Source organism: Lagopus muta, chromosome 2 (assembly GCF_023343835.1).
Source record: "Lagopus muta isolate bLagMut1 chromosome 2, bLagMut1 primary, whole genome shotgun sequence".
NCBI lineage: Eukaryota > Metazoa > Chordata > Aves > Galliformes > Phasianidae > Lagopus > Lagopus muta.
The window spans coordinates 68205457-68221710 of NC_064434.1; the positions used below are offsets into that span (position 1 = coordinate 68205457).

General features: G+C 44.0%; 1 long non-coding RNA gene across 2 annotated transcripts; it reads left to right on the forward strand.

The window, feature by feature from the left end:
- The first annotated feature begins 1315 nt into the window (after positions 1-1315).
- LOC125689511 (uncharacterized) lies at positions 1316-14373 on the forward strand. Of its 2 annotated transcripts, none has more exons than XR_007375315.1 (3): positions 1316-1461; positions 6511-6747; positions 13504-14373. It is a non-coding gene; the product is annotated as an uncharacterized LOC125689511 (long non-coding RNA). The 2 variants fall into 2 exon arrangements; XR_007375316.1 differs by lacking the exon at positions 13504-14373 and adding an exon at positions 10546-12763.
- The last annotated feature ends 1881 nt before the right edge of the window (positions 14374-16254 follow it).

Here is a 16254-nt window from a genome sequence, read left to right on the forward strand (position 1 = left end):
GCCTTCCCCTCAGAACCCCTAAAGAAATGCAGGGATGTTGTCCAGCCTCATGGTGCAGAGGGGTGGTGCTGGGCCTCATGGCACCAGGGGTGGCAGGGACTTAGCTGTTGCTCCCCATGCTTCAACAGAAGATGGAGGACTCACGTGCTGCCTCCTCACAGAGCGTATGAGCGGTTCATCCCCAGGCAGGTCTCTCTAGGACCCACCTGCATCTGCCCTGTCAAGGCCAAATCCCCAGGAGCGCTCCCAGTCTCCTCCTGGTCACTGCAGCTTTGCATGCTCAGCCCTCACTCTCTCTCTCAACAAAAGGCAGTATTTACCCCTACTGCTCCCATCTGGCCATCAGCAATTAATCTCTGTGCACTGAACTGCAGAGCATTGTGTGATAACTCTTCGTGTTAATCCCATGTGTCAGGGAGCCACTTAAAGGCTTCTTTGGATACAATTCCCTGCTTCTCTTTTGAATAAAACCCAGGTTTTCCAGTGATGCATTTTAAGAAGCAACCAAATTTTCTAGCTTTCATATTTAAACCTTAGTTGCTTCTGTGCCTGTATCTCTGTGTTCTTACCTAATTTCATATTTAGAATAATAAATTAAGGGGAACCTGACTACATGTTTGAATCCACAAGGTCCCCTTCCTCTTTTAAATGCAAATCTCTAGGGCAGAGGCACTAAGGAATTAAACACATTTACACTATTTCAAGCCATTCTGTAACCAGCAGAACCAACAGAGCTTTGTTTTGTCCCATCTCTTCCCAGCTGCTTATCCTTATGATTGTTTTAGGAACACCTTTGAGATCGTTACTGCCTTCAGTGGTGTTTAAAATGATCCAGTAAGCTAAAATGTTGTTGGGGATGGGATAGATGATAGAAAGACCGACAGAAGAGGAAGCAGTGAAATCAATTATGCATCCTTTTTGCCTGAAACCAAGGTTGCTAGGTGCAAATTCAGTCCCCTTGTATTAACCAACTTGGATTAATCTCCTGTTCCCCCTTTTTTTTGCTACTTAATGGGATTGTAGCAAGGATAAAGGCAGTTTATGAGATGATGTGTTGTGGGGGTCAGAGAGAGGCAAGATGTGTAAACCAGTATGGTCTGAAATATGGCTGTGTTCTTCTGGCACTGATGGAGAGAGCTCGAAAAGCTTGTTGCTGCTCTTGGCACACTTCCCAAGCAGGCGATACCTCAGCCTCCTGCTGAGTCACAGCAGGTGAGGAGAGCATGCAGGTGCTGACCCACCTTGTAAGCATGCATTCTGGATTTAAGGAAGAAGGGAAGAGGCCCTGAAAACAGAGAATTGCTTATGTTCTATCCCTGAATCTAGTCTTTCTGAGCTGGAGATATGTGGCCCAAGGGGGAAGTAGCTTGAGGTGCCACTGACTTTGTTGTTCTACAGCCACTGGGATCTGCTGTAGGTCCTTGGATAACTCTAAGCACTCAGTCCCTTGGATGTGCTCAGGTAGGCTTCAACAACTCTTATTTGACTGAGTAGCGCTGGGGGTGTGGAGTGAAAAACACAAAGCACCTCTCCTAGAGATAAAACATGCTCTCCAGAAGCCTGCACCAAGTCACGGATGTTACTTCATTGGATTGTAGTGGCTGCAGGTCACATCTAACAGTGATTTTCTTTGCTTCCTAGGTAGCTGAATACCATAGCCCTTGGGTTCACAACTGAATGAAAAAAAAATAGAGGAAGTTGAAGCTAATCTCTTTGCTTTCAAAAATTCAACTTAGCTACAATTCAGGTTAAAATAAATGGGGAGCTTTTGAGTGCCAAAATGACAGCTCAATTATTCTCTTTTTCTTTTGACTAGATTAGCTGGGACACATTCTATCTGCAGTGACAAATGTTTTCTAGTGCCCCAGACTTGCTCTTTTTCTTCTTTTTAACTGAATGTAACATTTCTTTGGTGTAGTGTTATCTGAGTGTAGCTCAGCACTGCAGCACTTCATTTCACTTGCTTCAGTTAGCCATCGGCAGAAAGACACAGTTAAAGATCTCTGTGAAACTACCTCTGTGTTTTTGTTTTTTAAATTAAGGTTTTCTCCTTAGGGCTATTGCAACATTGATATTCCACAGACAGAGAGTTGCATGCAAGACTAGAAAAAACAGAAATTATGGGAGGAGCCATGGGCTGAATAATATGCTCCACATACACTCAATAATATCATGAGAATAGCATGTTTCTGACCTAAAATGAGGAATAGGTTTTCCAAAAGCTCTAAGCTCCGAACTAAGAACTGAACTCCAGACAGAATTAAACTAATGAGGTTCTAAGCAATCCTGCAATCAGCCAGCAGCTTTAACTCTTTGTTGCTTTTAGCTTTATGTCAGGCTTCCCCACCAACTGTTCACCTGTGACTGTGCTAATCAGAAAAGCACAGAGCCTGCAAATGAAAGAGATGCATCCTTGTTATCGGTGTCTAGCACAGCAGATCAGGTTTGTCCACTCCACATTGTTCTAGGTCTGCTTTTCCAGCCTTTCTACCTGCCTCATTCCTCCTACTTCTCAGCCTTAATGCAAAAGCAATAACGGCCTATTACTTAATGCATGCTTCCTTAGGATATCACCCCTCCTAACTAAAACACCACTTCCCTGGCTTTGTTTTTTAAACCAACAATAGATGAGAGAACACATGGACTCTTTAACCCCAGGGAGAGGCTGTATGCCCAGCAGGGACACACAGTAAGCTTGATGGCTCCCCAGCCATCCTTGCCAGTAGGCATCAAAGATCAAGAGTCTACGGGCACAAGCTGGGGGCCTTCTACTCCCTGGAGTCAGAAGGAGACAATGCTTGAAGGCCTTGACAACTCACAGGGCTCAGCTGCCTGCAACAGCTGAGGGAAAGAAGTTGAAAGAGAAGCTTGCTTGGGGCTACTGAAGCACAAGGTGCAAGCAGGCTTCATGAAACACTGTGCTCCCTCTGAGTTCTTTCATGTTAAATGAAGGTTGATAAAGCTAAAGTGGAAGACAAGGGGATATGAGAGCACTTACCCATGCCTCTCTGAGCATGTCCAAATGCTTGGGTAAGCACAGGTTTGAGTACTATCCTGGCTGAGACTCTTCCTACCTCTTTGTGGATTAGCACTGGTGCCAACACAGGGCCTTCCAGACAGAACCAGAAGAGATGAGGCTCAACTTGCTGCCTTCTAGGCTCTGAAAACCCATCTATCCTTAGCCAATTTTTGTGTGTCTATTTGGAAAGGCTGTGGTGCTGTGCACCTTGTTGTGAGAACAGTGCTCATTTCTGCTCACAGGGAAGCAATGCCCAAAGGGTAGATGAAGACTCTGCTCTGTCCTCAGGTCTGGGTTTGATCCATGTGACAGGGATGGGCATAGGCACTGACTAGTTAGGTCTGATAATCATTAATGAAAGCCATGGATGTGATGATGGGCTGAAAAGAGAGGGGTTTTGGTTGATTGGTTGGTTGATTGGGCTTTCGTTGCTTTTTTCTTTTTTTTTCCTTTTTTTTTCTTTTTCTTTTTTTTTTTTGCAAGAAGCAGACATCACCAAGGCACTTTAGCATGTGTTTTTAGAGGAGCAACACAAGTCCCTTGTGGGTTTCTTGATGTACATCATTTGTAAATACTACAGACCATCCATCATCTGGTTTATGAAAGAAAGCCAAGATCATATGTTTTGGGAATTCTAAATGCTATCTAGGTTTCTGATTTTCCTGCATGAGAAATTGGTATCTTGAATGAAAACTCCAAGAAGTCAGCAAAAAGCCATGAATCTATACATATGAAATGGTGGCAATTAAGTCATAACTTGCAATGATGCAAAGTATTGCAGGATCTGCCATTCAACAGCTAGAGGAATGTGTTGAAAGAAGGGAAGTTACAGGGAAGAGTCCCGTGATGGGAACATATATAGAAACCTGACTTCTAAAAGCATGAAAATGTTTTTCTACTGAGGACTGGATTTCTAGGTTTGCTTTTTCTCCCACCTCACGATTTTATTGTTTTTATAGAGCAGATTTCAGAGAAGTCTGTCACTCTCTCATTGAGAAAGCAGGAAGATTTATGCTGAGCTTATTGCTAGCAGCATGATTTCATTACAGAACACTAAGATTGTAATTTTGTATGCTTACACAGAATGTTTAATGTACACATTAAGCTAGATGTGCTTTATTTCAGTTTGTATAGCAGCCTAAATGGCAAAACAGTATGATGCGCTTGTTTATTTGGCACTGAAGCTCAGATTTGGTGCTTAAGCATTTACTGAACTGGGGGCTGTGCTGTGATTTAATGGTTCAAATAAGAGTCTAGTTTAGTGATCAGAACTCCTGTATCTGTAAGCTCAGAAGATTTTCGAACCAGTGGAAAATAATCGAGTTCCAACATGGAAAGCTTACTGGCTTTTCCTATCCAATGGACAGTAATTGTAATGCAGCCTGTATTATAAGTATCAGCCTGTTCATATGTCAAGTCACTCTGAGACCTGACACTATGAAGGTTATAGAGTAAATTGTACCATTTTTAGGGTGGAGTTTACTGTTGTAAACAAAACGACATCAGAAAACTTAGTTCTCCTACTAATCAACTCTTTCTTAACATTTTTTAACTTCATATTACTAGAAGATGCATTCCTCGCTTTTAAAATCTCACTTACTGCAAGAAGTAGATAAGTAACCTGTGTTATTTCATTCCAGAGTTTACTAATGTATCTGAGCTGATGTGGGTTTGGCAATGTTTGGACTGTATTGCTCTACTTATTAATAACATAGCTACTATTTGGGCTCAGGAAATGTAGCTGTTTAAGCACCCAGAAAACATTCAGCTGTTGATGGTTTCTATTTTTATAACCTGCTAGATTAAGATGCGATGTGACATGATTTGTAATGTTGAGTTTATATCTAAAAAAACAGCTGGTATTTGAAAGATCTCAGTTTTAAGAAAATGAGTTCATTTAGTGTTATGGGAAAAAGTGCATTACAGGCAAAGCAGACACTTGCTGTGCATTGTCTATGTGTTTAAACACCAGGGTTACTGAAATCCCCCAGCTGAAGGCTCATCTCTCTTCCCTTCCCCCCAGCTATGCAGTGGTGAAGGACAGTACTGAGTATAATAAATTCAAATTAGCAAAGGTTGGACAAGGCATCCTTCTACCCTTTTAGATTGGGTGCCCTGAAGGACCAGTAGAAAATTCAGCAACCAAGGGCTACAGAAATGTGGCTGTGTAAAGGACAGTACTGTTTCAACCCAGTCATCCCAGCAGGATCACACTGATCTAGCACAAAGAAAATATGAAGAGTTTTGGCAACAGCTGAGGTTTCTTTTTTCACTTTGTCAGTTGTATGGCAAATAATTGTTGACATCTGCTTTCCCCTGAGGAAGGTACTTCAGAACATAATGGAGGTGCCTCTTCTAGCTTTGAGGCCTGTGGTTTACGTACAGCATAACTGTTCTTCCAGCTGCTTCAGAATGGAGCGTTTCCTTTTTTAAAGAAGGTTGGTGTAACTTTAATATCTTGCTTGTATATCTTTTCCTTGCTTACCTTGAGGCTGATTTCTTCGTCACTGAAAATCCTTCCGTGACTAACACTCAAAAGTGAATGCTAGATGCAGAGAATTACCCACATAGAGACATTCTGATTTTGTTTAAAGCCTAAGCACTGCTTGTTTAGGCTGTGGAACACTTCCAGACCCGTCAAACATTTACTGGCAGCTACCTGCAGCCTGCCAACTGTTCTCATCCAGGCTACACTCACCTCATACAGTGGCTTTGAGTCTGCAGAGGGCTCTTTGGACAGATGCTTCTGCTTGGCTGCACTGGTGTGATCCTTGGGGGTCCTGATGGACAAAATTCTGGACATGAGCCAGCAGTGTGCTCTTGTAGCCCAGAAGGCCAACAGTATCCTGGGCTGCATCACAAGAAGGGTGGCCAGCAGGGAAAGGCAGGTGATTGTACCCCTCTGCTCTGCCCTTGTGAGGCTCCATCTGGAGTACTGCACCCAGGCCTGGGGCCTCCAATACAAGAAGGATGTGGAACTGTTGGAGTGGGTCCAGAGGAGGGCTACGATCAGAGGGCTGGAGCACCTCTCTTATGATGAAAGGCTGAAGGAGTTGGGATTGTTTAGTTTGAAGAACAGAAGGCTCCAGGGAGCCCTTGTTGTGATCTTCCAATACTTGAAATGAGCTTACAAGCAGAGGGGGACCAAATTTTATGCAGGTAGAGAATGATTGGACAAGGGCAAAGGGATTAAACTGAAAGAAAGGATGTTTTGGATAGATGTTAAGAAGAAATTCTTCACTTCGAGTATGGTGAGGCACAGAAATAGGTTGCACAGAAAGGCTGAGGATGCCCCATCCCTGGAGGTGTTCAAGGCCAGGCTTGATGGGATCCTGGGCAGCCTGATCTAGTGGGTAGCAACCTTACCCACATCAGGGAGGCTGGAACTACATGATTTTAAAGGTCCCTTCCAATCTGGGCCATTCTATGACCGTATGACCCTCAGTGCTCTCATCTAGCTTTATTTATTTATTTTTTTTTGGTGTCACTAGGTCTGAAACTTAAAGACATGATTGCTTATTGCCTTCAGAAGCAGCAGGGCTGCTGGGAAAATACTTGGGATGCCCAAACAGTTCTTCTTTACTTGACCCTGCTCTTCATGGGAAGGAAGAAGAGGTGCAACTTGTTCTGCAGGACCTTCCCACTCAGCTGTCAAGAGATGCCTGCCAGCTTTTCTCCTCTGGAGGAGATCAAGACAGGATGATTTTGATGACATTACTGAATTGACAGTGAGTATTCCTACTTCCCCACCACCTCCTTTTTCTTTTGTGTGTGAAGAGTGACATTCAGCATTCTGGTTCCTGAGGCAAACAGCTTTACTTATAGCAGAGTGGTTGTTGCACGACAGACTTCCAGCCTCCTGTCCCACTGTTTCACCTGCCCCCTATGCCTCAGGTCACTGCCTTATGATGTCAGATGGCACCCAAGGAACACACATCATGCCCAGATGATACCTATATTACAAAGATAGGCTGAAGGAACTGAGCTTGTTCTGCCTGGAAAATAGAAGGCGTCAGGGAGACAACATTGCAGCCTCCCAGTATTTAAAGGGAGTTTATAAACATGAGGGAAATCAACTTTTTACAGGGGTAGATAGGGAAAAGGGTGAATAGTTTTAACCTAAAGGGGGGAAGATTTAGATTAGATGTCAGGGAGAAGTTTTTTACTGAGAGAGTGGTGAGGTGCAGGAACAAGTTGTCCAGAGAGACTGCCGATGCCCCGTCCCTGGAGGTGTTTAAGGCCAGGTTGCAGGGGGCCCTGGGCAATTTAATTTAGTGCTTGATCTAGTGACTGGCAATCCTGCCTGTGGCAAGAGGGGTGGAACTTGATGATCCTTGAAGTCCCTTCCAACCCAAGCCATTCTATGATTCGATGGTTCAATGCAAGTTAAGGAGGATGTCAGGATGTCACCTGTGGCTGCAACTCAGCTCCCTCACTGCTCCAGAGCTAGACCACAGCAATATGGATTTTCTCCTGGATTCTAATACTGACTTATGGTTTCTCAGTGGCTTCAGCTCCCTCAGCTGCTGTTATATGATGTAACATATAGGGTTCTTACCTTAATGCAGTGTCATTACTGGTTAACTATTTATTTTTGTGATTAACTTTTACACTAATTCACAAGCTTTTAATTACTGAATTCCCCACACAGTTCTTTAATTCAATTTGTTTTGACCTTCCAGTTACCAGGGGAATAAAAGGATAGTGAAATCTGTGCTATGTCACTGTATTCAGGCATTTGCAGCTGGGAGTGAGGCCCTGGGGCAGTGAGATGGGGCAGAGACTGGGCTGGGAGAGTGTGGTAGGTATTTAGAAGCATTTATCTCCTCTGTGCCAGTGGAAGAGAAGCTTTGACACTTGTGTGGCTTCCCCCTAAGGACAGCCCATGTGCTTACCCAACAGTGCATGCACAGGCAGATCTTTGGGATTCCACTAGCGATATTTGATCCCTGTCCAGCCAACCCCAATGGCTAGGCTTTGCTTGGAGTATATAGGCATTGCAAGGTGACAGATGAATGAAGGATCAGAGTAGAAGTCTGCTGGTGCATGCTGGATTGTCCCAGTGAAATCCCCACCTGACATTGCCAGTAGACTTGAACATGAGTCCAACTAGCCTGCAAGTTGTTCAGAGCTTGGCTTCTCTGTGCAGATTATCAACAGTATACAACTAGGCCTTTGTTGGATGGCTGGCCTTGGACTCTGTCTTAGACCAAACTGGTAATGCCAACTTAACTTTCATAGACTATTGATGCCAAAAAGGCCTTGGGGAAGCAACTGATAGTTAAGAGAGAAAGTTTGGCTTTTTGTGCAGATCCTTCATGTGAAAAAAAAAAACAAACAATGACAACAAAAAACAAAAAACCCAGCCAAACAACTTTATTATTCTTGCTTTTATTACATGAAACTTTTCCTATCTTTGCCAAAAAGCTGATGGGTAGCAGATAGACCAGGAGTAATTGGCCCCAAGGGTAAGCTAGGGGACACAGGTTGACCATTGTCACAACAACTGGAGTTTGCCATGGGGAACTAGTTGTATGGTCAGTCACAACTGCTCAATGAGGTGCAGGTCATTTTTAGACTGGTTCTGCTGGGATCTTGTTTGCTTTGCACTGATGATTCACCAGAAAGCAATTGCAATGATCTTGATAATGAGGCCAACAAGTGCTGATAGGAGTGGAGGATGTATTATGTTGATTGCTGAGGAGATTTTCTGAAATTAATTGTTTAAACAGGAATAAGCAGCACACATGTGGGTATGCTTCATTTCATGACAATAAGGGTTGACGTGAATTCCTCCCGTCATACAAGGAACTCCTATTATTAACTCCTATCATTTCTTTCCTAAGAAATTCAAACCCAATAAGTTGCTTTAAGTAGTTACAGATCAGGTGATACCAGCTATATTTTAAATGAATCAGTCTAGACCATAACTTTTCAGTCCAAATCTGGCTATAAACATGAACCATTCTGTTTTCCAGGTTGTACCATCTGAGTCCAGACTCATTTTGGTTCTTCCTTAGTATTCTGAACATCTGAAATAATTTCAAAATGCACTATAAATTAATTCTATTTTTATACAGACATACAGTGTTTGAATAATGAATTGAAACAGTTTGAAAGAAAGGTTCTTAAAATTAACTCTGGTTTCTCAAATATTGTCCTAAGTCTTCCCCTAAGGAACAGAGAAAATATTCCAACTCTGCATGATGAAAAAGCTTTAATGCAAAGAGCTCTCCACAGGACTGTTTTCATTTTGCAGTGTATTTTAAACATATGGACAGGGCAGACTGTTAATTATTTCTTCTCCTTTTGGCTCAGTTCCATATAAAACTCAGCAAAAGCAGAGCTCTACAAACTATTCAATGGACAATAAATGGCTCTCCATTTTCTGAGTGCTAAATAAAAATGATGGTAGGGTGTTGTGACTTAGCCCTTGAGGCTCTTGTTTGCCCACAAAAAAAAACATCCTTGCCCTTTCCTCCCCCAGCTGCTGTATGCTGACGTGACCAGAAGGGTATGTGTGGCTTTTGAGGGACACATGCAGGAAGATCTAGTCTCAAAAGCCAAAGACATTACAGGCCATGGCTGTGTGCAGGGCCCTTTGCTGTCTTCTCGTGGCTCTGTAGAGAATGGGTGGTAATGTTAAATAATGATGATATCTGTAACGGAAGGGTTATACCTAATAGACCACAGGTGAACTTCTCTGGCCCTGAAATTGCCCTTGCCCGTGGGTCAGTGGCGTCTCACAGAAGTGCAGAGCTTGTGCTGGTCTCTCACAGCTTGCTCTCCCTTGCAACCACTTTAACACCTTCTCCCAGCAGTGGATGCCAAGTTGCACAGCCGGCCAATGCTTATCTTTTTCTCTGGGGGCCAACTAATGTATCTATGCTCTATCTGCACTGAATCCTAAAATTCAGCGAATACTTAATTACTACAGTGTTTGTTCTGTAAGAACACTCTTATTCTGTTAGAAACATTTTTCAAATATACTGAGGATGAGGCCCCTGCCTCTTGTCATTCGTAGTCTGAATGTGTAGCTATAGCCTGGAGAAAAAAAGAATGAACTGAAATGAAGTGTTAGTGTGATAGTTTTAGATGACATAGAGGAAAACCTGGGTTTTTTCTTTTTTTTTTTTTTTTTTTTTTCTTTTTATTTATTTATTTATTTATTTTAATGCTTATTACTAAAATGAAAACACATGGGGAAGAGGGGAAACCCACAGATTATGGAGACATTTTTCATTATTAATTGTCTATTTTGCACTATTACAACTGCTCTGAAATCTGAACATACCTCATATCCAGTAACAAATGCAACTGCACAGCAGCCCTTGAACATTCATCTTGGAGGACAGCTCTGACCAGGATAGTAGGCTTTGTTTTGCATTCAAAGAAATGCAGAGAAGGTTTGCACCAAGTCTAAATTTATTGTCCAAATTAGCTGTGTCCTTGGATGGTGATAAGCATGAGTTGCAGCACTTAGACCTGCATCTCAGATACCTCCCTTCTCTCACTTGTGTTCCAAGACAGAAAGAGGTGGCAGCCATATCAACTTCAAATCTTCGAGGAAAAGATGGGACTCCAAAAATATTCCTCTTCTCTGTGGGTTTCCTTGCCAAGAAGTTAAGTGCAACCTTACATTAAGCAGATGGAGGCTTCTGCCTGTCCTCTCTTCAGCTGCTCTAGTCATATTTTCTTCTGCACAAAGCCCTGTCCTTGGCGCTGCAGGTAGGTTTCCAGGGACATGCCCAGCAAGGCAGGATCATGTCTGAGAGCAGTGATCTCCTCAGATCTTTTGTGCCACCCCATACTGCACTGTTCATGGTAAATGTGTACAGTGACCCCCTGGGAATAAAGGGCTGTACACCCAACACAGTTCCAAGCTTGCCAAGAGGGAAAGGGCAGCTTTGCTGGAGTGGTGCCTGGAGACATTTCCTGTTGCAACTTACTGACAGCTGACAGAATGGCATGAAAAAGAAAGTGAAAAGAAGTATTCAGAATGCAAAGACCTCAGTTCTGCAGTTGTGTCCAGGGATTTTCTGCATCACATCTCAGCAGCACTCTGTCCACCTCAGTGCAACGGATGTGCAGCTCAGACATACGTGTAAATGCACACTCATTGCATGCCTAACTAGATTTTACAAAGCTTTTCAGGCTTTAAAGAAAGGTTAATATGTTTGTTCTGCTTGGCATCTGAGTCAGACATAACTGGTGAGCACACAGAAGGACGGCTCCACTCAGTCCCCTGAGATGTGCTTGCTGCCATGTTCCCCTGCCACCAGGCAGAACAAGCAGGTTGCTTCTAGCCATGGTGATTTACCTCTCTTTCCTTTAGAAATGAATCCCCTCAGAGGGCACACAGGGTATTTCCCAACTGGGATTATGGTGACTCTGGTCAGATTTACTGAATATGTTCATCCTGTCTTCTGCTCCTCTTCCTGCAGGATTTCAGTTCACATGAGTAGGGATTAGGCCTTTGCCTCTCTTTTCTTCCTTGGCAGGACTAGCTGCAAGGTAACTGTGCCCTCCTTGCTCCAGAGGCAGGCCCACACACTCTGCAGCATGGCTCAGCATGGCAAAGCTTGGCTTGGCATGGCACAGCACAGCATAGCTGGGTTGCCCACTGGAGGTGGATGCAGATGGAGGAGAACTTGCAGCATCATGCCCTCAATCATTACAGCCAGGCAGGCTGGTGTTTGCAGGCCAGTCTTTCACTGTACTTTAGCTGCTCACCCCTTGTGAGATTACAGAAGGAAATGAAAACACAAAGTTGGAGCACTGGCAAGTGAAGCTGGCAGCAATGAGCAGCTCCCCAGCAGTCTGCAGTGCCATCCTATCCCCAGCCTCTCCCTGCCTATGTGTCATTCTAATATAGCCTACGTTCTGTTTTTGTGTTTATTTTCCCCCAGTTTTCTACCCAAAGGCAAAATTCAGCTCTGACACCAGCACGTTGCTTTGCTCTCTCCCAGCCCAGAGCTCCCTGTTGCTGATGGGGTGCAGCAGCAACCCTGGGACGACTGTTACAATCCTACCACAGGACAATCAGAATGCCTTCCAGATATGTAGTGCAAGATACTTGGAACAGCTACAAAAATGTGGAAGTGCAAGATGGTGTGCATATTAGATTGGAATACTGATTAGATCCAGAAATAAAGGGCTAGATTAGCTAAAGTAGTTGGGAAGCCAGCATTTTGTGTCATTTATTATTCCTTGGCTAGCTTGAATTGGAAGAGGAACTGACTGAATGTTTAAGTGACATGTTGTGACATACCAGTGCTGTTTGTGTCAGAGGTTTTGGCAGAGGACTTACACAGAACAGGGAGCAGGCATGCCTGGTGCAGTGTGTGAGAGCCAGGCAGCAGAGGCACCGGGAGTTTGGGGACAGAGGTTGGTGGTGACAACCTGCATATGGAGGCGCCTCGAGCCACCCATCAGGAAGTACTACAGCCCCTGCAGGGCTCTGAGCACCAAACACCTGCTGCTGATATAGCCTTGCATCAGGGAAAGTGGTCAAGGCCTACGGAGGAAGCTCTGCATGGAAAGACTTCTCTGCTGGAAAAGTGGGGCATGTTGAGACAAAGCCCGAAAGGTTGCGGAGGGGTGATCTCTCGCTGGGCTCTATCCTTCCATGCACAGCTCCTCTTGCTCACTCAGCCACTTGCAGGGTATTTCTGAACATTATAATTTAACCCCCTGTCTGCCAGCTTCTGCTGAGCCCACCAGAGCAAGGCTGGCGTGTTAGTCAGCATTATCGCCTGCTGGAAGCTGGGGATCAGAGGGACTTTGCTATTTTTATCTGGAGTTTCTCGCTCTGCAGACAGCTTTCTCACCTCTCCTGAAGTGTCATGGGATGAGGACCAGTGCCACTGTGACACCAGGCAATCTCAGCATGTCAGCCCCAAGGTCTCGGGAGTCCTGACCAGAGAAAAGGGTGTTTGTACACAGTGGGACCTGGTTTGCAGCAGTGCCGCAAACAGCCTCTTGTTTCTTTTTTAATTTCTTTCCTCTGAAAAGGGAAAGATGCTTGTGAACAGCAAAAGCAAACCGTTCACTGATTAAAGAAGGGGAGGGTCATGCCATCTGTATGATGTGATCTGGGATGTAATTGTGTATGTGATTTTAACCTGAGTAGTTTCTGTCCTCTGTAAGACTCAGTCTCCAGTTTGCTGGAAGTAAATCCATCAAAGTCCAGCCAAATAGATTGGTGGTTTGATGTGTTCTGATGTACACGCACTAAAGTGTGCCTGGGGGGGCAGTGTTCCAGCCTGTATTTCATGAGACGCTTGTAGTCAAACATCACCTTTACTTCAGGAAGTGTCAGATATCAAGCCCCAGTACTGCAAACACAAAGGTGGTCATTCTCCAGTCAAGACTACAAGGAGGGCAGTGAGACCTGTCAGATGTCCATCCTGAGCACAGTTGTTACACTGGGGCAGTTAAATGATATGCCCAGCAGCCCATCCCACTGCCTTTGTCTTTTCCAGATGAGAGAAATGGCTGCTGGATGCAGCAAGCTGGAGAGACTTGAGTAAAGGGACACGATGGCAGAGAAAAGAAGCAGCAAAGCCCTTTCTGTGCATGAAGACAAGAAACAGACTCTGCAACTTCTTCTACGGTCATTGTAAAAACACACAAAGTTTGACATTTTACTTTGATTCAGTTGGCCCTACCAAGACAATACTGAGGCAAGTGGGATGCATGGATTTATCCTCTTTGTATTCCTTTTCCTGGCAGCTGGACCAGCCTAGAACATGAATTTCAAACTCTGTAATTATATCTACATCTTTCATTCCTACAGAATGCTGACAGATTAAGGATGCGATAAAGACTCTTTTGTCATAATAGAAAAGGGCTTGTATGGGTTTTGCAATGGAGGTATGATAAAGCTCTAAGAGGGCTGTACGATTTTATGCTAATCCCTGAGAAGCAGATCAATATCAAGGCAAAAGGCATGATGTTTTTACAAAGGGAGAGATCAGCACAGATGTACTCAGATGAGAGGCAAGGCTACAATCAAGTTGCCAGGTGATGTTTGTCGTACAAATCATATAAGAAAAGATTTCCTCTTGCAGGCACAGTAATCTTGTTTTTATTCTTCAGGAACCATAGATGTTATGTTCCACATAGATGTGGAACAAGCCTATCTGAACTGGTTTCTACGCCAGGTCTCTGAACTGCTTATTGCTCTGTGTTGATGCATGGAGATTTATATTGCCTGGAGACCACTCACGTACACTTATGGACATCATTAAAAAATTAAATAACATTTAATCATGTGCCTCATGCAGAATTCATCAATGACAGTGGATATTTCAAACAAGAGTAGGTTTTCCCCTGCTGTAAATCAGTACAGAGCAGTAGGATAAAAAGTAATAAGATGAAAAAGTATGAATATCTAATTTGGAGTGAGCATAGTAATCAAAAATGATGGTTCCTTGACTAAAAACAATTGGATTTTGCAGACATGCCTGGCATCTGTTATACATTTGTGTCTTTGAGAAACATATTGACTGAATTACCGCCTAGTCACAGCTCATAAATTAAGTATATTTCTGATCTATTTTACAAGAAAAAAAAGGGGAAGCAGAAAGGGAGCCTACAGATAGGACCTGGCTCTGTGAAAGCATTCCATGCATTGAGTGATTGCATATTCTCATTTGATGAGCACAATGGCAAGAACAATAGGATTAGATTTCAATATTAGTCTTGATACAACTGATTAATTCCATAGGCACTACAGAATATTTTCTTGTAGCCCTGGGCTATCTCTCTCCTTCCTTCCAAGATGTCCTCACTGGCTGATAAGCATCCCATTCTCCACTTTGCCGAAGATGGTGATGGAGAGGAGCATGGGGAAGAGAGCTGGCTGTCACCTCCAGCACCCTGGCCAAGCAGAGCTGAGGGGAACTGCTGAGCAGTGGAGTAGGAAGGAGAATGGCAGTGAGCGGGTTGGGTGGGCAGGATGAGAGGCTTTGGGAGCGCGGCCTTGGGCTGGAGGGAAGGGAGCTGTAGCAATCTCTGCCCTGGGGACACAGCAGGGCTGTGTGCTCCCTGTCTATCAGGGATTCCCACATCAGATATGCTTGCTTGACAAGCTGAAAGGCATCTCTTAAAATCTCCCCCGACTGCCACAGCCCTGCAAACCCCAAAGGTTGCTGAATACACAGCAGGTAGGGCAGCTATCTCCATCACTGTCAAGGCTGAGACATGTCCCTAGTGCTGCTTTCCCAAGCTCGCCCTTCAGAGACAAGTCAGCTGCAAGTGGGCTGGGTGCTGCTCCTTTTGTTCCCAAACAAACACTTCATAGATCCCGCCAGATACACATCTGCACACACAATTACACATCCATCACCAGCAAGTTAATTTGAGGAGAGCAGCACAGGTGTGAGAGAAGCACTCGTAGCCTGCACAATATTTTTTTATGAGCTTCAGCAAATGCAGTGCTCCATATTCCATGGGAGCAGCCGAGTCAAAACTAAAATGTCCCCCCCGTCACAGAAGCAGTTTCAGGAGAGTTAAATACTTTGAATTTAGGGACCCATAATTCTGGGTTTACATGAGCACATTCTCTTTTCAGCCAACTTTTATTCAAATGGGGGGGGGAATTGGAATTTGGTCTTCTTCCAAAATTTGCAGATGTCAGATACATTTTCTCTCATCAGACAACTTCACACTGACTCCAAAGTCATTATACACACGTGTACACATGCATGGCCTCTTACAGTGGCCATGCTCAAGGGAGACCCTCTGTGCCTGTGCTGCCCTGTTAACATGTTTCTCAGTAAGTCATACATGTTGCAGGCACTGATTTACTGCAATTATCAGTACAGCACACATTACAAGTGCAGTTTGTCTTGGACTCCACAGAGTTAACATACACTGGTGTGCACTAAGTCCTTTAGGTCCGAGAAATGAAATTGACTCTGAACATGTATTGTGTACCATTATTTCCATTGCAGATTTTCTACCTGGAGAAATAGGTGCCACTGGTGAATAACCTGACTAAAATCATAGGCATGACTGGCATTCCACACATTCTGCCCAACACAGCCCCAATGTAGCTGGGGGCAGTTGGAGGCAGCTGTGCAATCCCTCAGCCTTTGCTGGCTCATGCAGTCATGCACTGCGGGGGATTCCTGGTAAATCAGCAATTGATGTTGCCAGTTATCACAGAGCTCTCATTTCCTGAGATCTGTAAAGTGAAGACATTAACTGCTAATAAACAGAATGTTTAC